The following is a 20,084-nucleotide window of genomic DNA, read 5'->3' as shown; positions in this document are numbered from 1 at the left end:
AAAAAAAATTACAAAAACCTCTTTGGGGCCTTTTTGGCGTCAGCCACTCATCCTCCTCCAGCGGTACCTTCGCCGCCAAGTGCCATTGGAACGCGCCTTCACCTCTTTGATTGCTTAACGCATATATCCCTTTTTAAAACCACGTATTACCAATTAATAGCCCCATTTACAGTGGTGATTTGTCTTTAAAAGCCATTAAAAAAAAGAAGTTATGTTGCCCCTTATCACCTCGATAATCCATGCAATTTGGGGGATTGTAGCATGTATGGGGGCTTTGTTATTAACGTTAAAAGAAATTCCGCCTCCGGCGGGAATCCACGCGTGATTACGCCATGCACGGCAGAAAATCCGCCTGGTTGCGTGGATGCGGATGAAAATCCGCATGCGGCGGGGCCGAATGCGGATTTTTTTTGCAACCACACGGATTGCCGAATTCGTGGATGAGGCACATCCGAGCACCCCTGGCCATGGGTAACGGAGTTTAGCGCCTCTGTGCGGGGCAATTGATCTGTAGTGCCTTTTATTCTAGGGTTAACTCAGTAATGGGCCCTTAATTAGCCAATCGGAGGGTTCTCCTTCAGGCTATCTCATCAATGTGCGCTGGTTCGTTTATATAACCACGCCGCGCGTCTAATGATGTGCCGCGTGTGCGTGGTGAGCTGGGAGAGGCTGAATTAGAGCAGGGCAGTGTGGGCGCGGGCGGAAGCGCAAGAATCGAATACGCGCATGCATGGCTTCGCCCAGAAGTGCGACGGACTGCTGCTCGTTTAGGCCGCTTGGAGTCAAGGTTTTGAGGATCTGGTTCCAGTACATTTCTCTTTTTTTTAAGTTTCTCAAAGGAATCTGGACCTGCATTGATGATTTTTTTCAATAAGTGTGATCTTGAACAGATTTGGAATACTGTGGTGATAGAATGTGAAGTGCCGTGAGAGGCTGTGAAGTGGGTAGATTTTTATTATGTTGCTGTTTGTGCTGTCCGTTTGTCCATTTTTATCTTGTGTTTGGCATTGGGGAGGTAAGTCCACCACTAACCTCCCTCATTTTAACCCTTTTATCAAATATTTTACACTACTGGCGCCTCTGTACTACTGCGTACAATTCAAGTCCACCCCTGGTGGAGGGGATTTGGCCCCTTTTTCTTCTGAACTACAGAGAGCGACTTCTTAATCCTGAGTGGGGACAGGTCTAATTCTCCCCACCTGCCTATATAGTGGTTACCTGGATGGTAACCCAGACTTGTGAGTATAACCTTACAATCACTTCTCATCCTACTTAACACAGTACATACTACACCATATCGGGCTCTCAGTGTCTCCCTCCCTTAACAATCCACTTCCTATTCCACCTTCAATATCCAACCATTCATGACCAATGTGATAACCTTAAATAATAACCTCTCATAGCATAATATTGTAAAACTATTTTATTGTATAAAAGTGTATTGCACTCACATAACATGACTTTTAAAACAGTGTAGAGTTTAATGTTTGGGCTCTCCCCGATTCAGTTGGTCTCAGCTGGCTACTGCCACTATTTACATTGTAAGTAATAAGGTACCCTTATTTCTGAGGTAACGCATGCACCCAAATTACCTGCTTTGGCCTTCTAGTGCCATTTTTCATGAAGTCTTTTCTATGATTCTGACTTAATATGCAACTAACTATTCTACAACTGTGTAATAATCAGAGCTTGTAAGATTATATGTATGAATTTTATACTAGTTTTAAGTTTAACCATAGTGCACTTCTCAGTGAGAAGCACCTGTCTGCTACAGTTAAACTGCACTGTGTGGACACACTGAACAGCAATATCACAAGATCAAAACACAGCCTTTAGAAAGGCTTTAGGGGTTATGTATGGTGAATGATGGTGAATTGGTACTATAGCAGCAAGAAACTCCACTGGGGACACAGACCACAGGCTTAACTACCGCTTTCCCTAATAGCAGTACAGCTCTGTCCCTGGTCTCCTTCACAGCAGCCACAGGCAGAGTATAAAATGGCTGTTGTGCTGGCTTTCTGATAGGTGGAGGGTGGTCCAGGTGGGAGGGATATCTGATTGGCTGCCATGTGACTGCTGACTCTGGGGTGAGGGGTAAATTTTTGGCTCCATTATAATGTATAGGGGACGAATTGAACATGCCATATGTTCACGAATAGACACAGACGCAAATTCACCTTGTTCGCCATGAACTATTCACTAGCTTAGGCCAGCTTATTTTAGGTCAGAGGTCATGCTGAGCATTACAGGATGGTTGTATGTAACTGGCAAACCTATCACATGGTGAATTCCATCCCTGGTTGATAATTACTTCTGGAAAAGAATAGCATTCTTCTCTCTGTAGAGAGTTGCTTAAAAAATCAGACTATAGTAGTGAAGTACTCTAACCTGTGCTTATGTGTGTACATATATGTTTAGAAGTCAAGCTAAAGTAGTGCTCTAACTTGTAACAATCTAAGAATGCCCTCTTACAGTGTGTGTTCCAGGTAAGTGTTTGTGATATGGAGTGTTACTCGGATATCAGCTTCTGCAGGCCAGCTCTTTGGCAGGTGGGCACAGATAAACTACAGGACTCCAAAACTTGGGAATCAAATAGCCCGATAAAGGGTTAAGCCTCACTGTTCCAGACTAAATGAGAATAGATGTGGTTTAGATCACATTTTTCTAAGCTAAATGGAAGCATATGCAAGATGCAAGGTCACACTGCTGCTTGGGGCCTAATGTGACCAGATGAGGAAAAGGCTGCACTGATCTGGCTTGATGGAGGTGGGTGTGCAGGTATAGGCCTGAAATTCCTTGGCTATTCCCTGAATGGGGTTGGGAAATTGTAGGCCACTCTGCAGTAGCCTCCCCTTTCTCTGTTTAACCATTCCTGTTGGCACATGGACCACCTGTATAGCTACAACATGGGCAAAACAGCACCTCTCTTTTTCATTCAAAGTCTCCTGGATCCCCCCTGTTGATAACTGAGCAATAGATCAGTAGATGACTTCATAATTGTTCGGCTGCTGATATGACGAATAATATCCTTCTACTATCTTCCTGCTGCATTGGCCCATCAAGTGATGCGGAAGACACACAGCCACTAACTTCCAGCCTGCTTCAGTACCTTCTGAAACTTAGCCCATACCAGAATTGGCCCATGCCAGAATTATGAAAGTAGCACAGAGAGCAATAAAACTGCTGGCATAAAGCTCTTCCTATATCCCTTTTCTGAGTAGGTCACTAGTCTACAAGGGGCTTGATTCACTAACCGGCGCTAAGCCGGTTAGTGTGCCATATCTGAGGTTAGTGTGCCTTATCTGAGTTAGTGTGCCTTATCTGAGGTTAGTGTGCCTTATCTGAGTTAGTGTGCCTTATCTGAGGTTAGTGTGCCTTATCTGAGTTAGTGTGCCTTATCTGAGGTTAGTGTGCCTTATCTGAGGTTAGTGTGCCTTATCTGAGTTAGTGTGCCTTATCTGAGTTAGTGTGCCTTTTCTGCGGTTAGTGTGCCTTATCTGAACTTAGTGCCCCTTAAGTAGCTTTGTGCACACTAAAAGATGCACAAAGCTACATTGCGCATTGCACAATAACATCGCACCCGCTATACTGTACATGATGCGACCATAGGATGCGACCTAAATGGCGCATCAGTGCACCGTTATCGTCGCATCCTATGCAACCTTATGGTCGCATCATATACAGTATAGCGGGTGGGACGTTATCGTGCAAAGACCGAAGCTGTGCGCGCTGTGCGTGGTGCAGTGCGCGATGTAGCTTTGTGCATCTTTTAGTGTGCACAAAGCTACTTAAGGGGCACTAAGTTCAGATAAGGCACACTAACCTCAGATAAGGCACACTAACCTCAGATAAGGCACACTAACTCAGATAAGGCACACTAACCTCAGATAAGGCACACTAACTCAGATAAGGCACACTAACCTCAGATAAGGCACACTAGCCTCAGATAAGGTTAGCGCTGTAGTTTGTGCCCACTAAGTGATAAGGCACACTAACCGGCTTAGTGGTGGTTAGTGAATCAAGGCCAAGGAGTCTTATAACTGTTCCTAGGAACCAATACTCTACAGCATCACATGAAAAGGAAAACTTTAGGACTCACAAAAGCTTTTTTTCAAGTGTCTAGTAGAAAACATGTTAATAACCAGGCTGTTTTACTTGTTTTATTTTACTGCCTGAAAGAGTTAAATTCTAGGCATGGAAGTATCAGCTTCTGTCTTGGGAATATAGTAAACATCACTGATAAGCAGATTACAGAAATAAAAGTTTTCCTGGCAGAACACAACTTCAGAGGGCAGGTAGAGATAAAATACATCAACTGTTGACTTTTTTCTAACTCTGGGACACTTAATAAGCTGCCACTGATTAGAGACAGTAAAACTTTCAACCTACTTTGTAAATGTTTAAATATAAAATAAAACCATGAAATATCTAAAACAAAAAGGTCATTTTTAGAAGTAGGAGGATAAATATAATTGTTTATCTCATCAGTTTATCTTCACCTCGGGTTCACGTTAAACAGTACATTTATCCAATGCAATTTCTTTATGAATCGTTCTTTTTTACTTCTATTTTGCCGAAATGTAAAAATTACATGGTTCACTTAACATAACTAGTATAATTCTGTGTTGCCCTGTCACAAAAACCTTCAGAATATTCAAATCACCTCTCTAGGGATTCCGTATGTCTCTTGCTATGGGGGTAAGTTAGTGTTATAAGAACACTTTTTCTACTGCTGGTTAACTTGCCGTTTTAAGATCAATTAAAATGATTAGATTTATAATGATCTGTCTTTCTGAAGCTGAAATAGACTAAAGTTATCATCTCTCCCATGCACTGGAAAATGTCCAAGAATTTTCTGTTTCACTGAAGATCTTCATTTTCTCTTCTTTTTTTTCCGTAATTTCAATTTCCACTAGCCTGAAATATCTGTGTTATATCAACAGCGATGGGTCCTAACTGTAGAAAATGCGAGGTATTCTATTTATAGAAATGGAATAAGACTTACATAAGAATTAAACATGTTTTGCCATTGTAATACATAAATTAGCATGGTAGTATATTTAAAGACTAATTTATGCAAAGCTAAATTCTTAGTTATAGAGAATGAAAGGTGTTGGAAATTAGACATAATTAATCATAAAACTAAGGAGAACAACAATAAGCAATGAGCTGCAACTAACTGTGCAGGGTTGTGGCATTGAGCGATAACGTACATTTAATTATAGGCAGAAGCGGGGCATTGATTTGTGATCTATTGACTCACTAGTGAATCAGCAAATCTGGAAGTCAGTAGCTGATTCAGGATTTCATGATCAGCCTGGGTATGTATACATGGATTACGTGATTTATCAATTCCTTTACTTTAAACGTTGTAATTAAAGGACCACTATAGGGAAATATTTTAAAATATAAAGATAATTAAACAGTGCAGTAAAACAAGATTAGGAAGAGCTCTGATTCAATAGAAAGTTAAAAATAATAATCATTTAATTTATTTCAAATAATCGGAAAGTCCTACATCAAATCCTCTTACTGAAAACATGTGGAAGAGAGCACTCTGGCCATGGGTGAGCAAACAACCATGCATATCTTGGAAGAAGAGACCCTCCTTCTGAGCTCCAGATTCAGAGCTGGATCATCCCAATGACAGCTTTAGTTCCCACAGGAGCTTTAGCATATCTGGTGCCTCTTTTTATGTTGCACCTACGGCAGTATAGTAGCTGAAGAATCCCAGCCTGAGTCAGACCAGCAGAGCCGGGGACAGACTCCAAATTACTGAAGCCAATGAAGTGTGATACATGTGCCATTCTGTTAGATGTACAATACATAGGCAAACATACACAAAAAAGGATATGTTATTTAGCTACATTTTGTACAATGGTTGCAAAGTTATTTTGTAGATCAGATTTAAAATTATCGAAAACTCAGGAGAAAATTGAGATGCATATTGGCCAGGGAGAAATAATGTATTGTGTCAGAGAGAGAAACAGCGAGCACAAGGTGGCCGAGAGGGTACAAGGTGACAGAGAGAGTACAAGGTGGCAGAGAGGGTACAAGGTGACAGAGAGAGTACAAGGTGACAGAGAGGGTACAAGGTGACAGAGAGAGTACAAGGTGGCAGAGAGGGTACAAGGTGACAGAGAGAGTACAAGGTGGCAGAGAGGGTACAAGGTGACAGAGAGAGTACAAGGTGGCAGAGAGGGTACAAGGTGACAGAGAGAGTACAAGGTGGCCGAGAGGGTACAAGGTGACAGAGAGAGTACAAGGTGGCAGAGAGAGTACAAGGTGACAGAGAGAGTACAAGGTGACAGAGAGGATACAAGGTGACAGAGAGAGTACAAGGTGGCAGAGAGAGTACAAGGTGACAGAGAGAGTACAAGGTGACAGAGAGAGTACAAGGTGACAGAGAGGATACAAGGTGACAGAGAGAGTACAAGGTGACAGAGAGAGTACAAGGTGGCAGAGAGAGTACAAGGTGACAGAGAGAGTACAAGGTGACAGAGAGAGTACAAGGTGACAGAGAGAGTACAAGGTGGCAGAGAGAGTACAAGGTGACAGAGAGAGTACAAGGTGACAGAGAGAGTACAAGGTGGCAGAGAGGGTACAAGGTGACAGAGAGAGTACAAGGTGGCCGAGAGGGTACAAGGTGACAGAGAGAGTACAAGGTGACAGAGAGGGTACAAGGTGACAGAGAGAGTACAAGGTGGCAGAGAGGATACAAGGTGACAGAGAGAGTACAAGGTGGCAGAGAGGGTACAAGGTGACAGAGAGAGTACAAGGTGGCAGAGAGAGTACAAGGTGACAGAGAGAGTACAAGGTGGCAGAGAGGGTACAAGGTGACAGAGAGAGTACAAGGTGACAGAGAGAGTACAAGGTGGCAGAGAGAGTACAAGGTGACAGAGAGAGTACAAGGTGGCAGAGATAGTACAAGGTGACAGAGAGTGTACAAGGTGGCAGAGAGAGTACAAGGTGGCAGAGAGAGTACAAGGTGGCAGAGAGAGTACAAGGTGGCAGAGAGAGTACAAGGTGACAGGGAGGGTACAAGGTGGCAGAGAGAGTACAAGGTGACAGAGAGAGTACAAGGTGACAGAGAGAGTACAAGGTGGCAGAGAGAGTACAAGGTGACAGAGAGAGTACAAGGTGGCAGAGAGAGTACAAGGTGGCAGAGAGGGTACAAGGTGACAGAGAGAGTACAAGGTGGCAGAGAGAGTACAAGGTGGCAGAGAGAGTACAAGGTGACAGAGAGAGTACAAGGTGGCAGAGAGAGTACAAGGTGACAGAGAGAGTACAAGGTGACAGAGAGAGTACAAGGTGGCAGAGAGAGTACAAGGTGACAGAGAGAGTACAAGGTGGCAGAGAGTGTACAAGGTGACAGAGAGAGTACAAGGTGGCAGAGAGGGTACAAGGTGGCAGAGAGAGTACAAGGTGGCAGAGAGGGTACAAGGTGGCAGAGAGAGTACAAGGTGGCAGAGAGAGTACAAGGTGACAGGGAGGGTACAAGGTGGCAGAGAGAGTACAAGGTGGCAGAGAGGGTACAAGGTGGCAGAGAGAGTACAAGGTGGCAGAGAGAGTACAAGGTGGCAGAGAGAGTACAAGGTGACAGAGAGGGTACAAGGTGGCAGAGAGAGTACAAGGTGACAGAGAGAGTACAAGGTGACAGAGAGAGTACAAGGTGGCAGAGAGAGTACAAGGTGACAGAGAGAGTACAAGGTGGCAGAGAGAGTACAAGGTGACAGAGAGAGTACAAGGTGGCAGAGAGAGTACAAGGTGACAGAGAGAGTACAAGGTGGCAGAGAGAGTACAAGGTGGCAGAGAGGGTACAAGGTGGCAGAGAGTGAAAGTGCGTAAGGTGATGGAGAGAGGAAGTAAGGGAGGTAGGTGGCAGAGAAAAGAAAAGAGACAGCCCAGGAAGATGGAAAGAAAATAAAAGAACTCTAAGAAGTGGAATGAGACCACAAGGTTGTGGAGAAAGAAAAAGAGAGAGAGAGAGAAAGATAGAGAGAGAGAGAGAGAGAGAGAGAGAGAGAGAGAGAGACACTGTTGTAGAGAAAAAGAACGCAAAATGCCATACAGTGGCCAAAGTGCCACAAAGACTAGGGGTTCAAAGTGCTGCAGAGAATGTGTGTGAAACTTCACAGAGAGAGAGAAAAACTACTTCCATAAGGCATCACTTCAAGTCAGTAGGTGAATATTGAAATTAATTCTCCTTTCCCCTTGAATCCCTTGGACTCACCTACTACAATACTAATGCCTGGGCACAGGACAGGAAGGGAGCGCTTATCCCCATTGCTGGAGACATCTACTGAAAAAAAAAAACCATAAAATGTAATCCTACCCTATTCACATAAGAAATGTTGACTAATTGGCACTGGACACATGGCAAGGAGACTATGCAGAGGAATTATGACAACTATAATGCAGGCAGTAAGCAACCTTATATACTACACACTGTTTCATGAAAGAAGCTGATGCTTTTTAACAAAAACATAAAACACTGCATACATTTCTAAAAATTAATAATGGGTTTATTAGGTTTTAAGAAAATTAGTTCATGCTTTTTTCAGATGGTCAATGACATGCTAATAAATCTACTTTGTATACAAATGTTATGCAATCTGCAGCTTTGATTTGGACCAATGAAAGACTGTTCCTGTTAAGCTGATAATTTTGATTGGTCCATCTCCACGCTTCATTTATTTCCCAATTAAATCTGAATGCAAGCCAGAATTATTAGTACTGACCCTCTCTAACACCTTCAAGCTTTTGTTCTGTCCTTTTCTTGCCATCGTCTAGATCAAATGTTATGTTGGAGTGTGTCAATTTTCTTAAAGAGAACCCGAGGCGAGGTTCTAACAATAAAATCCCCATACAGAGGCTGGGTCTGCTTATAGAGCCCAGCCTCTGTTGCTATTTAGATTCCCCCTAACTTCCCCCTGCGCTCAGCGAGACCCCATAATTCACAGCATCGCCGTGCGGCTGTGTTTACTTTCATAACATCAGTCTCCACTCCATCCCCCCCCCCCCCGCCTCCTGCAGAGCTCCAGTCCCCGCCCACGTCCCTTCCCTCCAATCAGCGTGGAGGGAAGGGACGTGGGCGGGGACTGGAGCGATGCAGGAGGCGGGGGAGAGTGGTGACTGGCATTACAAAGGTAAACACAGCCGCTGCTGACACGCTCAGTGTCGGCAGCGTGGCTGTGAATTATGGGGTCTCGCTGAGCACAGGGGGAAGTTAGGGGGAATCTAAATAGCAACAGAGGCTGGGCTCTATAAGCAGACCCAGCCTCTGTATGGGGATTTCATTGTTAGAACCCCACCTCGGGTTCTCTTTAAGGTGGCCACACATGTAATGCTATGTTTTTGGCGTTGCTAAGGCCTCACACTCGACTCACACTAGCACACAGACTAGGTAAATACATAGCTTACGACTTCACACTGTAGTAGGATATTTATTCAATTATTTACATTATTTACAGGTATAGCAGTGAATCATGGATAAGTAATAGAGTAAAGAATCAATACATTACCGGATATTGCATCATCACTCCGTATCGGGGGACCAGCGATCGTCAGGAGGCAGCGCATACACAACATCACACAACTCGTCAGTAGTGGAGAGTCCCATCAGAGCAAGGGAAATCTCTCTTTCTTATACTCATAGCTCCACCCATTTTCCCTATTGCATCCTGGGGATGCACAGGCATGAGCCTTGCTATGATTGGATGACTTATAGTCAATATTCTCATGAACAGGACTAGTTCTGGTTAAGTCCCGTGTGAACGTGCAATTCCTGAAACAGTTAATTCAGGGTTACGCGCTTATTGCAACACAATGTTATATAACCATATCACGTGCCACGCATGCTCAGTACTTGTTTGCAGAGGGTATAGTCGACCATCAGCCTATCCACAACTTGGAAGTATGATTCATCCCTCATGCCCACTGCGTGACCGCAGCGCACAGCCGTATGTTTTTATAACTTGCAGTAACCTTGTGTTCTTGCCAATGATTTTCTATGGAGAATGGTCCATCACTACTAAAAGATGCAAAATATGTCCTCTCTACCTACTGACTAGCTTGCTAATGTGTTTCTTACCTAACAGCCAGTCATTCACACAGACTCTTCAGACTTGTATCACATTCGGTCCTTAGTGATGACCATTAACATATGAAACCATGACAACTTTTTCCCTTACAACAGATCCCATATGCCACATACCAGTTCCATCTGGATAGGATAACTATAACAATCATTACAATCAAAAATAGGATGAACTATCCACTTCATCATTGTTTCTGCTGATGGCGAATAACCCATAAATACATCCCACCAGTGGTGAGAGGTGGCATCTGCTATGGCAGAGCCCACTTTAACAATTTTGTTTGCAATCACGGTAGTACTGAGCTGGTGTACGATTATACTTCTATTCAACTTTTTAATAGCACTTTTTCACTTCCGTTAGATTTTTCAACAATCCGCTTTAGTTTAGTCAGGTTTAGATCCCAATTGGGAACTTCCAAACCTTGGCCTTGCCAGGAAACCTTTGTAGTTAACGCTATATCAGGCATCAACATAAAAGTTTCATTTTCCCATTGGAATACAGTGATATTGTGTATGCATCCTGCAAAAGGCACCCTCATTTTAGGGACCACCTGATGATCTGTCACTACACATACCACTTGAGGTGTTATTTCCACCATCCAGCGGTATGTTATAGGCATTATGGTCCACCCACATTTGTTTACAGTGTTCTGTAACAAACAAGGTTCATATGCAGTAGACTGTAACTTACATATTTTACTGTTTAAAGTATTATCACAAAAAGTCAAATCATCTGTTCTGTTGCTGTCATCAATAACCTGTCCATAAAACGTAGGTACCCAGAAGTGCTGATCACCTTCTGGCCCAATTAATAATGGCAAAATAACATTCTTACACATTATACTACTTTTAGTAACATTGTAAAGTGTCAATTGTCCCATGCAAAATGTATCATTGCACATCACTTTAGGTGCTTTGATATCTATCCAGTGATCAGTTCTTATCATGGAACTGAACACGGTCCTCCAAACCACCTCACATCCAGTCAACAACCTAGTTTGAAATAACCCTTTCTGTTGTTGCTGTTGTAAGGTTTGCATGGAACAGATAGTCCAGTTTACAATTCTAGTTATATCAACATCTGTTTCATACATAACAGAGGCACTTGCGTTAATTAAATCAAGCAAATCATCATCTATTTTAGCTTGTAATTTTAAATGACGCCCATATAGTTGGCATCCATTTAGCTTGTAAAGTTAAGACATCATTTATTTTACTTCCAGCGTTATGCAATCTATTTGCTAATGTTTCAATATCAAGACTATTAAGAGTCAATGTCCCATATCCTCCTAACAAAGAGTCATACCACTCTCTCCGTATTTAGTGTGGTTTAGAACAGTTTATGGCAGCTGGAAACGCGCATGAATCACAGTCTTTTAGGCATGTTGCCCCACCTTTGCACAAGTGGAAGGTAGTCTCTTTATATGCCCAGGGTCCACTTTCGCATCCATCATATCCACAAATATCAAAGTAGGCCCCACCGAGACATGTTCCATTGAAAGTAACATTGAGAACGTCACATGCTTGCCTAGCATTACTGGTAAAGTTTCTCTGTAGACAACTCTTGGTTTTATTTCCCCACACGAAAGTCACCATGGATCCCCTGTATCGGTTACTCGAATACCTGAAGTCCTTGCATTAACGCAACAGCTTTCCAACCACACGATACCAAGGATTCCAAGGACAATGCCATAGACATGGAGATCAATCTGCAAAAAACCCAAACAAGTGTGACTTATTCTTGCAAATAACATTTTTCCTGTGGGATATATTCCCACTTTTTCTGTTCTGGCCTCATTACCAGCAGAGTTCGGTCCTTGCTTACTGCAATCACATCTGCTGGAGGAGGCGGTCCTTGGGGATTCTGACCCACATTTTAGCTCCAACATTTACTGTATTAGTAGAACCAAAATATTCATCACCCTTTACTGATGGGCTTCCCTCTCTACAAATAAAGGAATTAGGGTCCCTTTACACTTAATCAGCTGCTGTTAACTGTAATCAAAAAATAACAACTGATGTACAGTCCAGCGTCCGTGTCCCCCTATGGCCTCTTTCACACCATACACTGAAAAAACATTGAAATCTTTTCACAGTGCATTGCCATTGGGGAAAAAACAACAACAAGAAAAAACAAACAACAACAAAATTGTATGCGTACTACTACTAATGCATACCAGCGCATTAAGTGTAAAAGGGCCCTCAGGAGAACCTGGGCTATACAACTCTTTGGCCTGTGTATACACAGTGTCCTCCCCAAAAAACTTTAACCCATCCTCTCTCCTCTTCCAATAATTAACTCACTATTTCCCAGGTTAATCATGATCACTTTAATTTATTCTTGATAGTCGGAGTCAATTACTCCTCCTATTACTATAGCTCCTTTCTGAGCAAAACTGAATTGGGTAGCTATTTGCCCATAATGTTAGTCAGGTATTTTACATCCTATACCTGTGGGAATGGTTGTAACCTGCGAGGGGTTAATGATAACAACTTCTAAAGCATGCAAATCCAACCCAGCTGACACAGGTGTTCCCCTATATGGAGCTACCGCATCCTTATGCATTTTCCAATAAGGAATCGTTTCTACTTTAACCACCCCACCAGCTAGTTTCTGGTGTAAACAAAAATCTGTCATCTTCACAGTTTGTTTGTATTATTTTAAACTAGAATATGCATACATTCTAGCATCTTTAACAGAGGTATTCTTGAACATATAATACACTCTATATCAGTAAGGTCTCAAAGCAAACTTCATACAATTCATTAGAAACAACTCAATTCACACTTCAGCATCAACACATTCTGCCACTTCATGCCATTCAGCTAGTCAGTACAACATTCAACCCTAGAGAAACCAGGCATTTCTCTGCAAGACAAACAAATCTCATTTAGTAACTAATGACCTTAGCCCGTTAAAAAAAAAACAAGCTAGGCCTTTCGCTGCGCATGCATGTGCCCGCTGTGCACATGCACCCGCCACGCGCGTGCCCTCATACACCGTTGCGCACACGCTGGCCGCCTCTGGCCCTATCCTCCCTCAACTTTTCCCCTGTGTTTCTGCGCCCCTCCCTGCACATGTGCAGTGCTAAAAAAAAAACAAAACTCTGAATAGACGCAGAGACACAGGCATATTATATAAAAAGGTTTTCCAGTCTAATTACGCAATATTTTCATGCTACATTGCCATAATAGACTTCACAGTTCTATTTCTTTCACACAGTCTCATCTAATCTAGCTTTCAGCTCAACAAGTAAACAATTTCACTCCTGCACAATTATAGCTAGAAACCAGGGGAAAATTTGCTGGCAGATGTCCCCGTGACATCATAATCACATTTAACCCTGTAAATAAAAAGTGAGCATTTGCAGGGATTTGGAAGTTCTAGCAAAACCCAGCACAACACACAGTGATTCACAACGCACACACACAAGAAAGTTGCTTTACTATTTCTCACCTCTTTAACCATTTATTTTATCAAACAAGATGCATGTCCCATGAAGTAACAGTTAAAGGTCAATATATTTTTTTTACAGCATGTACTCCTGAATGAAAAAATAATGCTTGCCAAGCACCCCCAGCTGAGGAGAGCAGCATCTCAAACACTCACTGGCTCACACACATTCCCTAGGAGCACTCACCTCCCGTGCACAAATGCATTTTAAAAAAAAACATTCCTCTATGCATTCAATTAAACAAAAAACAGACATATGAATACACGATTAATCAGGACTCGCTATAACGGATTCACCATATAAAACATTCACTAGAAACAACAATGTTAACCCACCTGTCTTGTCCAGATTATATTACCATTTCAACTCTGCAAGTGCAGTCAGATACTGTCACTTTAAGGAATTTGCTTTACAAGTTTAAACACAGCACTCCAAGATTATACTCCGAAATCTACCAACAAAGACACAGACTGTATTAAAAACCGTAGTAGTAAAAGCTGAGATTCACTGTCAGGTTACTCTCTGCCCCTTTTTCCCATCCATATTTTATCATTAAAAATATGGGGTTTTCCTTAAGAGGGACAAAAAGAGCAGTAACAACCTAAAGAAAGTTCCCAGCTATTCCTAATCTTTTCAAATGGAACAAAATACATTTGTGCTAAACACTTCCAATTCCAGTTCAATGCACATTGTCCTATTTCTTGTGCAATGATCAGTGGCAGAGTTTGGCTTCCTTTTATTTACAGAAGCTCCCTGCTCCACTGATAACAATCCAAAATGTGTCATCACAGGAGCCTCTTCCCCAGCTACTTCCTCCAGTACATTTATTTTACCAGCTGCAGATTCTGTTACATGTTGGTATTTATCTGCAGCTGCCTGTGATGACACTTGTGCAACTATCACTCTGTCATCCTACTCTAGTTCCTTTTTCTAACAGGACTACCCTTTTCCCAACAGGAATACCCTCAAGTAAAGTAACAACATTGAGGGATTCTGATTCTTTCAACTTACACAATCTTTGTTGAAGCTTTCTATAAGCTGTCAACAACATCCCACTATGCCGCCTGAGAGCGACATCATGCCCCGCCTTAACAGGGCCCCCCTCTAGAGTCTTATCTACATCTAGAGAGAGCAACAACATCACCCGCTTCAACGGGGAACCCCCCCTAGAGTCTTATCTACATCTAGAGAGAGCAACAACATCACCCGCTTTAACGGGGAACCACTATATTCCAGCATCAGGCAGCGTCCCTCAACCTCAAGTTGAGCCTGTTCCGCCTTTTCTTGATCCTGGAACGCCTTCTGCAATCGCTTGTGCACACCACGATATGCAGAGGCCAACACCCAGCTCCTTCTAGCTAGGGTAACTGCATCACCTACCTTGGCAGGGAGTTTTTCAAGTACTTGAACTAAATCAACCGGTTCTGATTCTTTTAACTGCTTATCCCATGATTCTGCCAACCCATGGCTAGCTAATTCCACTGCTATAATATTATACGGAGACTCGGTCCAGCCGGGGATCTCCGCAGGTTCTTTTAGGCATTTGGCCTTTTTCTTAAACATATTGCCTTACTTTTGGCACACTGCCAACTGGGCGTGGCTTTGACCAGAGGTGCCCCTCAATTTCTAGACACCAATGGTCAAACTTCCCACAGATAAATTTTGCTTAGTTCAAAAGATATCTTGACTTGAAACTAAGTGGGAGGAGCTATCGACTCCAAACTTTTCCCACACCTGTAATCTGTCCTAAGATATATATATATCAAGTATCAAGTCAATATACCATACAGGGGCAATTTTACAAAGATTTAGATTACTTGCCCCACTAACTGGCAAAATGCCAAATTTTGCAAAATTACACCCAGAGACCCACAGAATCATAGGCAATATATTTCAGAGGTCAAAAGTCATCCTCGTCGCCATTTATGTATTGCTATGTTTTTGGCGTTGCTAAGGCCTCACACTCGACTCACACTAGCACACAGACTAGGTAAATACATAGCTTACGACTTCACACTGTAGTAGGATATTTATTCAATTATTTACATTATTTACAGGTATAGCAGTGAATCATGGATAAGTAATAGAGTAAAGAATCAATACATTACCGGATATTGCATCATCACTCCGTATCGGGGGACCAGCGATCGTCAGGAGGCAGCGCATACACAACATCACACAACTCGTCAGTAGTGGAGAGTCCCATCAGAGCAAGGGAAATCTCTCTTTCTTATACTCATAGCTCCACCCATTTTCCCTATTGCATCCTGGGGATGCACAGGCATGAGCCTTGCTATGATTGGATGACTTATAGTCAATATTCTCATGAACAGGACTAGTTCTGGTTAAGTCCCGTGTGAACGTGCAATTCCTGAAACAGTTAATTCAGGGTTACGCGCTTATTGCAACACAATGTTATATAACCATATCACGTGCCACGCATGCTCAGTACTTGTTTGCAGAGGGTATAGTCGACCATCAGCCTATCCACAACTTGGAAGTATGATTCATCCCTCATGCCCACTGCGTGACCGCAGCGCACAGCCGTATGTTTTTATAACTTGCAGTAACCTTGTGTTCTTGCCAATGATTTTCTATGGAGAATGGTCCATCACTACTAAAAGATGCAAAATATGTCCTCTCTACCTACTGACTAGCTTGCTAATGTGTTTCTTACCTAACAGCCAGTCATTCACACAGACTCTTCAGACTTGTATCACAACACACCATACAATTTTTGAAATATCTGTTCAATTCAAGAATAGCAATCAATTTTTTGGACTGATTGTAATAATTCAAAAATCTGACCAATGTACAACATACCTATGTTCAATTTTTCCCCAATCATGAATAAAATAATTGAAAGCTCAGAAAAAAAATGATTGGAACTGTACATCAAGTAATTGACAATCCATCCCACACCATACAATTCTTGATAAAGTTGGTTTGAAATTTCCAACATGTCCAATTTCCAAAAATCGAAAAAAAGGGGAAATTCGATCAGATTTATCGATCGAAAGCAAAGAAAAGCTCTCGATTTTTCGGGATAACTAATCAAAATTACTGAATGGGTGAAAAAGTGGATCTTTTAATTGTATGGTGTGTGGCCCCCTTTAGTCTTCTTTTGGTTGATTTTGAAAGACTTCATTTTTTTTTTTTTTTTTTTTTTTTTTTTTTGTTTTTTTGTACAACCAAGCATGTAACTACTGTGTCAATTGGTAAAAAAATATAGCTGCTAATGTAGATTTATATATGTGCACAGAAACAGTGACCATCATACATTGGAATACCTGCTGTACGTCGGTGTGAGGAAATGAATAAAAGATGTTACAAGTATACAAGAGAATCAGCTTGAGAAGTGCAGCTTTGCAGTTTAACAAGATAAGTGGTTGCTGATCTCCTGGGATATGTGGTTCAGGGCTACAAATGCTGTAAATTGCTGCCAGTTTTGAGAAGTTACTACTCTTCACAATGGTTTTTCATTGGAATGACTTGAAAAAAGCAAGATGTTGAAACAGGCAAAGAAGTACAACGAATTAACTTAAAAGCACAATGCAGGATTCTTCTAAGCACGGCAGAAAGGCAATAAAGGTACAAAAGCAAGAAACAACGAACGAACACAAAAAAGCACCATCAACAATTTCGTTTCTAAGGCTTTTTCTACAACACAGCCTTTAATTTCATCTAGGACTGACATGCAAAGTAATTGGCGTTACAGTCCTGAGTCACTGATGGCACTAGGGTTCAAGTTCTATTCTGCCTGAAAATTCTAAATAGTGTTACTGACTTTGCTTTATTGTATTCTGTCTGATTGGATTCTCCAGCAGAAGAACAGAAATGTGTTCCAGCCCTTATTCTGTATACTGAAGGGTCTGAACAAAAGCAGACATTAGCTCCTTTCACAAATGATGCCTTAAAACACCCAGCAATACAAGAGGCTTGTGTATTACTTGTCTAAATCAGCGTGAAATACAGAAACATTTTTAGTTAAAGTGAATTTACTTACAATACAGACTCTTTTGTCTATTTTATGCTCCCACCGTTCACACATGCTGGATAAATCTTTGCTTAGAGCATACATGTCAAACTCTGTCCCGTGGGCCAAATGTGGCCCACGGAGCCATGAAAATTAGCCCGCAAGTGGTTTACCCTCTTTGCATTATGTTTGGCCCACTCTAGACCACCAGAAAAGCTATATTGGAGGTAAGAAGCTAGGTCACCAGGGAAGCCATTTCGAGGAGGGATGGAGAAAGCACTAGAAACCATATGAGGAAGGGAGGGAGGACCACTAAAGACCAATGGGCTGTACAGGGGAAGAAAAGAGGACCACTAGACACCAGGGAACTGTATAGGGGAGGGAGGAAGTATTAGACTCAAGGGAACTGAATAGGGGAGGGCCACTAGACCCCAGGGAACTGTATAAGGGAGGGAGAGGGCATTAGACCCCAGGTATGTATAGGGGGGGGGGAGTAGGGCCACGAGACCCCAGTAAACTGTATAAGGGAGGGAGGAGGCATTAGACACCAGGGTTGTATAGGGGGGGTAGGGCCAGTAGGCACCAGGGAACTGTATAGGGGAGGTAGGAGGGCCCTAAACACCAGGAAACTGTATAGGGAAGGGAGAGGTGCTATTAGTCACCAGGGAACTATATGGGGGAGGGGGGTACTAGATACCAGGGAACTGTATAGGGGAGGTAGGAGAGGGGCATTAGACACCTGGGAACTGAATGGGGGGGGCATTAGACACCAGGGAAATGTATAAGGGTAGTAGGTGGCCCACAACTTGGTCCCAGTGTTTGATTTCAGTCCACTTTGTATTTGAGTTTAGATGATCAATTTGGGGCATCTCAGCTAAAAGTCTTGTTGCCTCAAGATGGTGGATTGCTAAATGGCAAACAAGTCCATTGTCTTCTATTGTCCACTGTGCAGCTGGATGCCCATTGTCTTTCCACACTCATTGTTCCCTCTCCCCTCCCATGGAACAGTACACAGTGCTTGCCTAACTGTAAGTTGGTGCCCTTACAATTGACTAATGATCATAGATCATAAGGGGCTACAAAAACTGAACCTTTAAGGAGGAGCTGCATGTTGCAGCTATGATTAACCCAATGTGCTTTCTACTTGACGTTACATAGGTTTTGGTGCATACATAGAGGGTAATTCACTAATGGTGATTTGCAATAAAAATGTTGGATTTATTTTTTTAGGAAAACGGGAACTTTACTTTAACATGCTTGAATGCTTAGTGAAAATAGGTTTACTTCACTTACTTTCATTTCAGCTTATTTAAGAGAAAACCCCACAGCAGTGGCGTTCCTACTGTAGTGCGCAGGGGGGCGTGGCGCACCGGGTGACAGACAGCCAGGGGGGTGTCGCCATGACCCCCCACAGCAGCAGAGCAGGAGGGGGAAGCAGCGCTGGAAGGAGGAGCAATGGGGGCAGCGGTGGGGAGGGGGGAAATATCCCCCCCTCCCTTACCTGGGACCCCTCCTTCTGCCTCTCTCCCCCTCCATTTAGCGGTGGCAAGTGCGGGCTCGGCGGCGGGGAGACAAGCAGAGAATTACTCACCACTTCTGCGTTCCAAGCGCTGGCAGCGTCATGTCGTCACAGATCTCCGCCTTCAAAGCAGCCCACTGTGCTTCCTGATTAGCGGAAGCACAGTGGGCGGCATTGAAGGTGGAGATTAGTGTTGGGCGAACATCTAGATGTTCGGGTTCGGGCCGAACAGGCCGAACATGGCCGCGATGTTCGGGTGTTCGACCCGAACTCCGAACATAATGGAAGTCAATGGGGACCCGAACTTTTGTGGTTTGTAAAGCCTCCTTACATGCTACATACCCCAAATTTACAGGGTATGTGCACCTTGGGAGTGGGTACAAGAGGAAAAAAAATTTAGCAAAAAGAGCTTATAGTTTTTGAGAAAATCGATTTTAAAGTTTCAAAGGGAAAACTGTCTTTTAAATGCGGGAAATGTCTGTTTTCTTTGCACAGGTAACATGCTTTTTGTCGGCATGCAGTCATAAATGTAATACATATAAGAGGTTCCAGGAAAAGGGACCGGTAATGCTAACCCAGCAGCAGCACACGTGATGGAACAGGAGGAGGGTGGCGCAGGAGGAGAAGGCCACGCTTTGAGACACAACAACCCAGGCCTTGCATGAGGACAAGAAGCGTGCGGATAGCATGCTTTGTACCACCATGCAGTCATAAATGTAATAAAGATAAGTGGTTCAATAAACAGGGACCACGCGGCAACGCTAACCCAGCAGCAGCACACGTGATGGAACAGGAGGAGGCGCAGGAGGAGAAGGCCACGCTTTGTGAGACACAACAACCCAGGCCTTGCATGAGGACAAAAAGCGTGCGGATAGCATGCTTTGTACCGCCATGTAGTCATAAATGTAATAAAGATAAGAGGTTCAATAAACAGGGACCACGCGGCAACGCTAACCCAGCAGCAGCAGCAGCAGCAGCACACGTGATGGAACAGGAGGAGGCGCAGGAGGAGAAGGCCACGCTTTGTGAGACACA

General features: G+C 43.0%; 1 long non-coding RNA gene across 1 annotated transcript; it reads right to left on the bottom strand.

Moving 5' to 3' along the window:
- Positions 1–9,430: 9,430 nt before the first annotated feature.
- On the bottom strand, positions 9,431–16,270 carry LOC137524135 (uncharacterized). The gene is made up of 2 exons (XR_011022636.1): positions 13,890–16,270; positions 9,431–11,808 (listed from the first exon to the last, which is right to left on the bottom strand). It is a non-coding gene; the product is annotated as an uncharacterized lncRNA (long non-coding RNA).
- Positions 16,271–20,084: the final 3,814 nt, after the last annotated feature.

Source organism: Hyperolius riggenbachi, chromosome 1, assembly GCF_040937935.1.
Source record: "Hyperolius riggenbachi isolate aHypRig1 chromosome 1, aHypRig1.pri, whole genome shotgun sequence".
Taxonomy (NCBI): domain Eukaryota; kingdom Metazoa; phylum Chordata; class Amphibia; order Anura; family Hyperoliidae; genus Hyperolius; species Hyperolius riggenbachi.
Note: the sequence above shows the minus strand (reverse complement) of the source record. Positions and strands in the feature narration are given on the sequence as shown.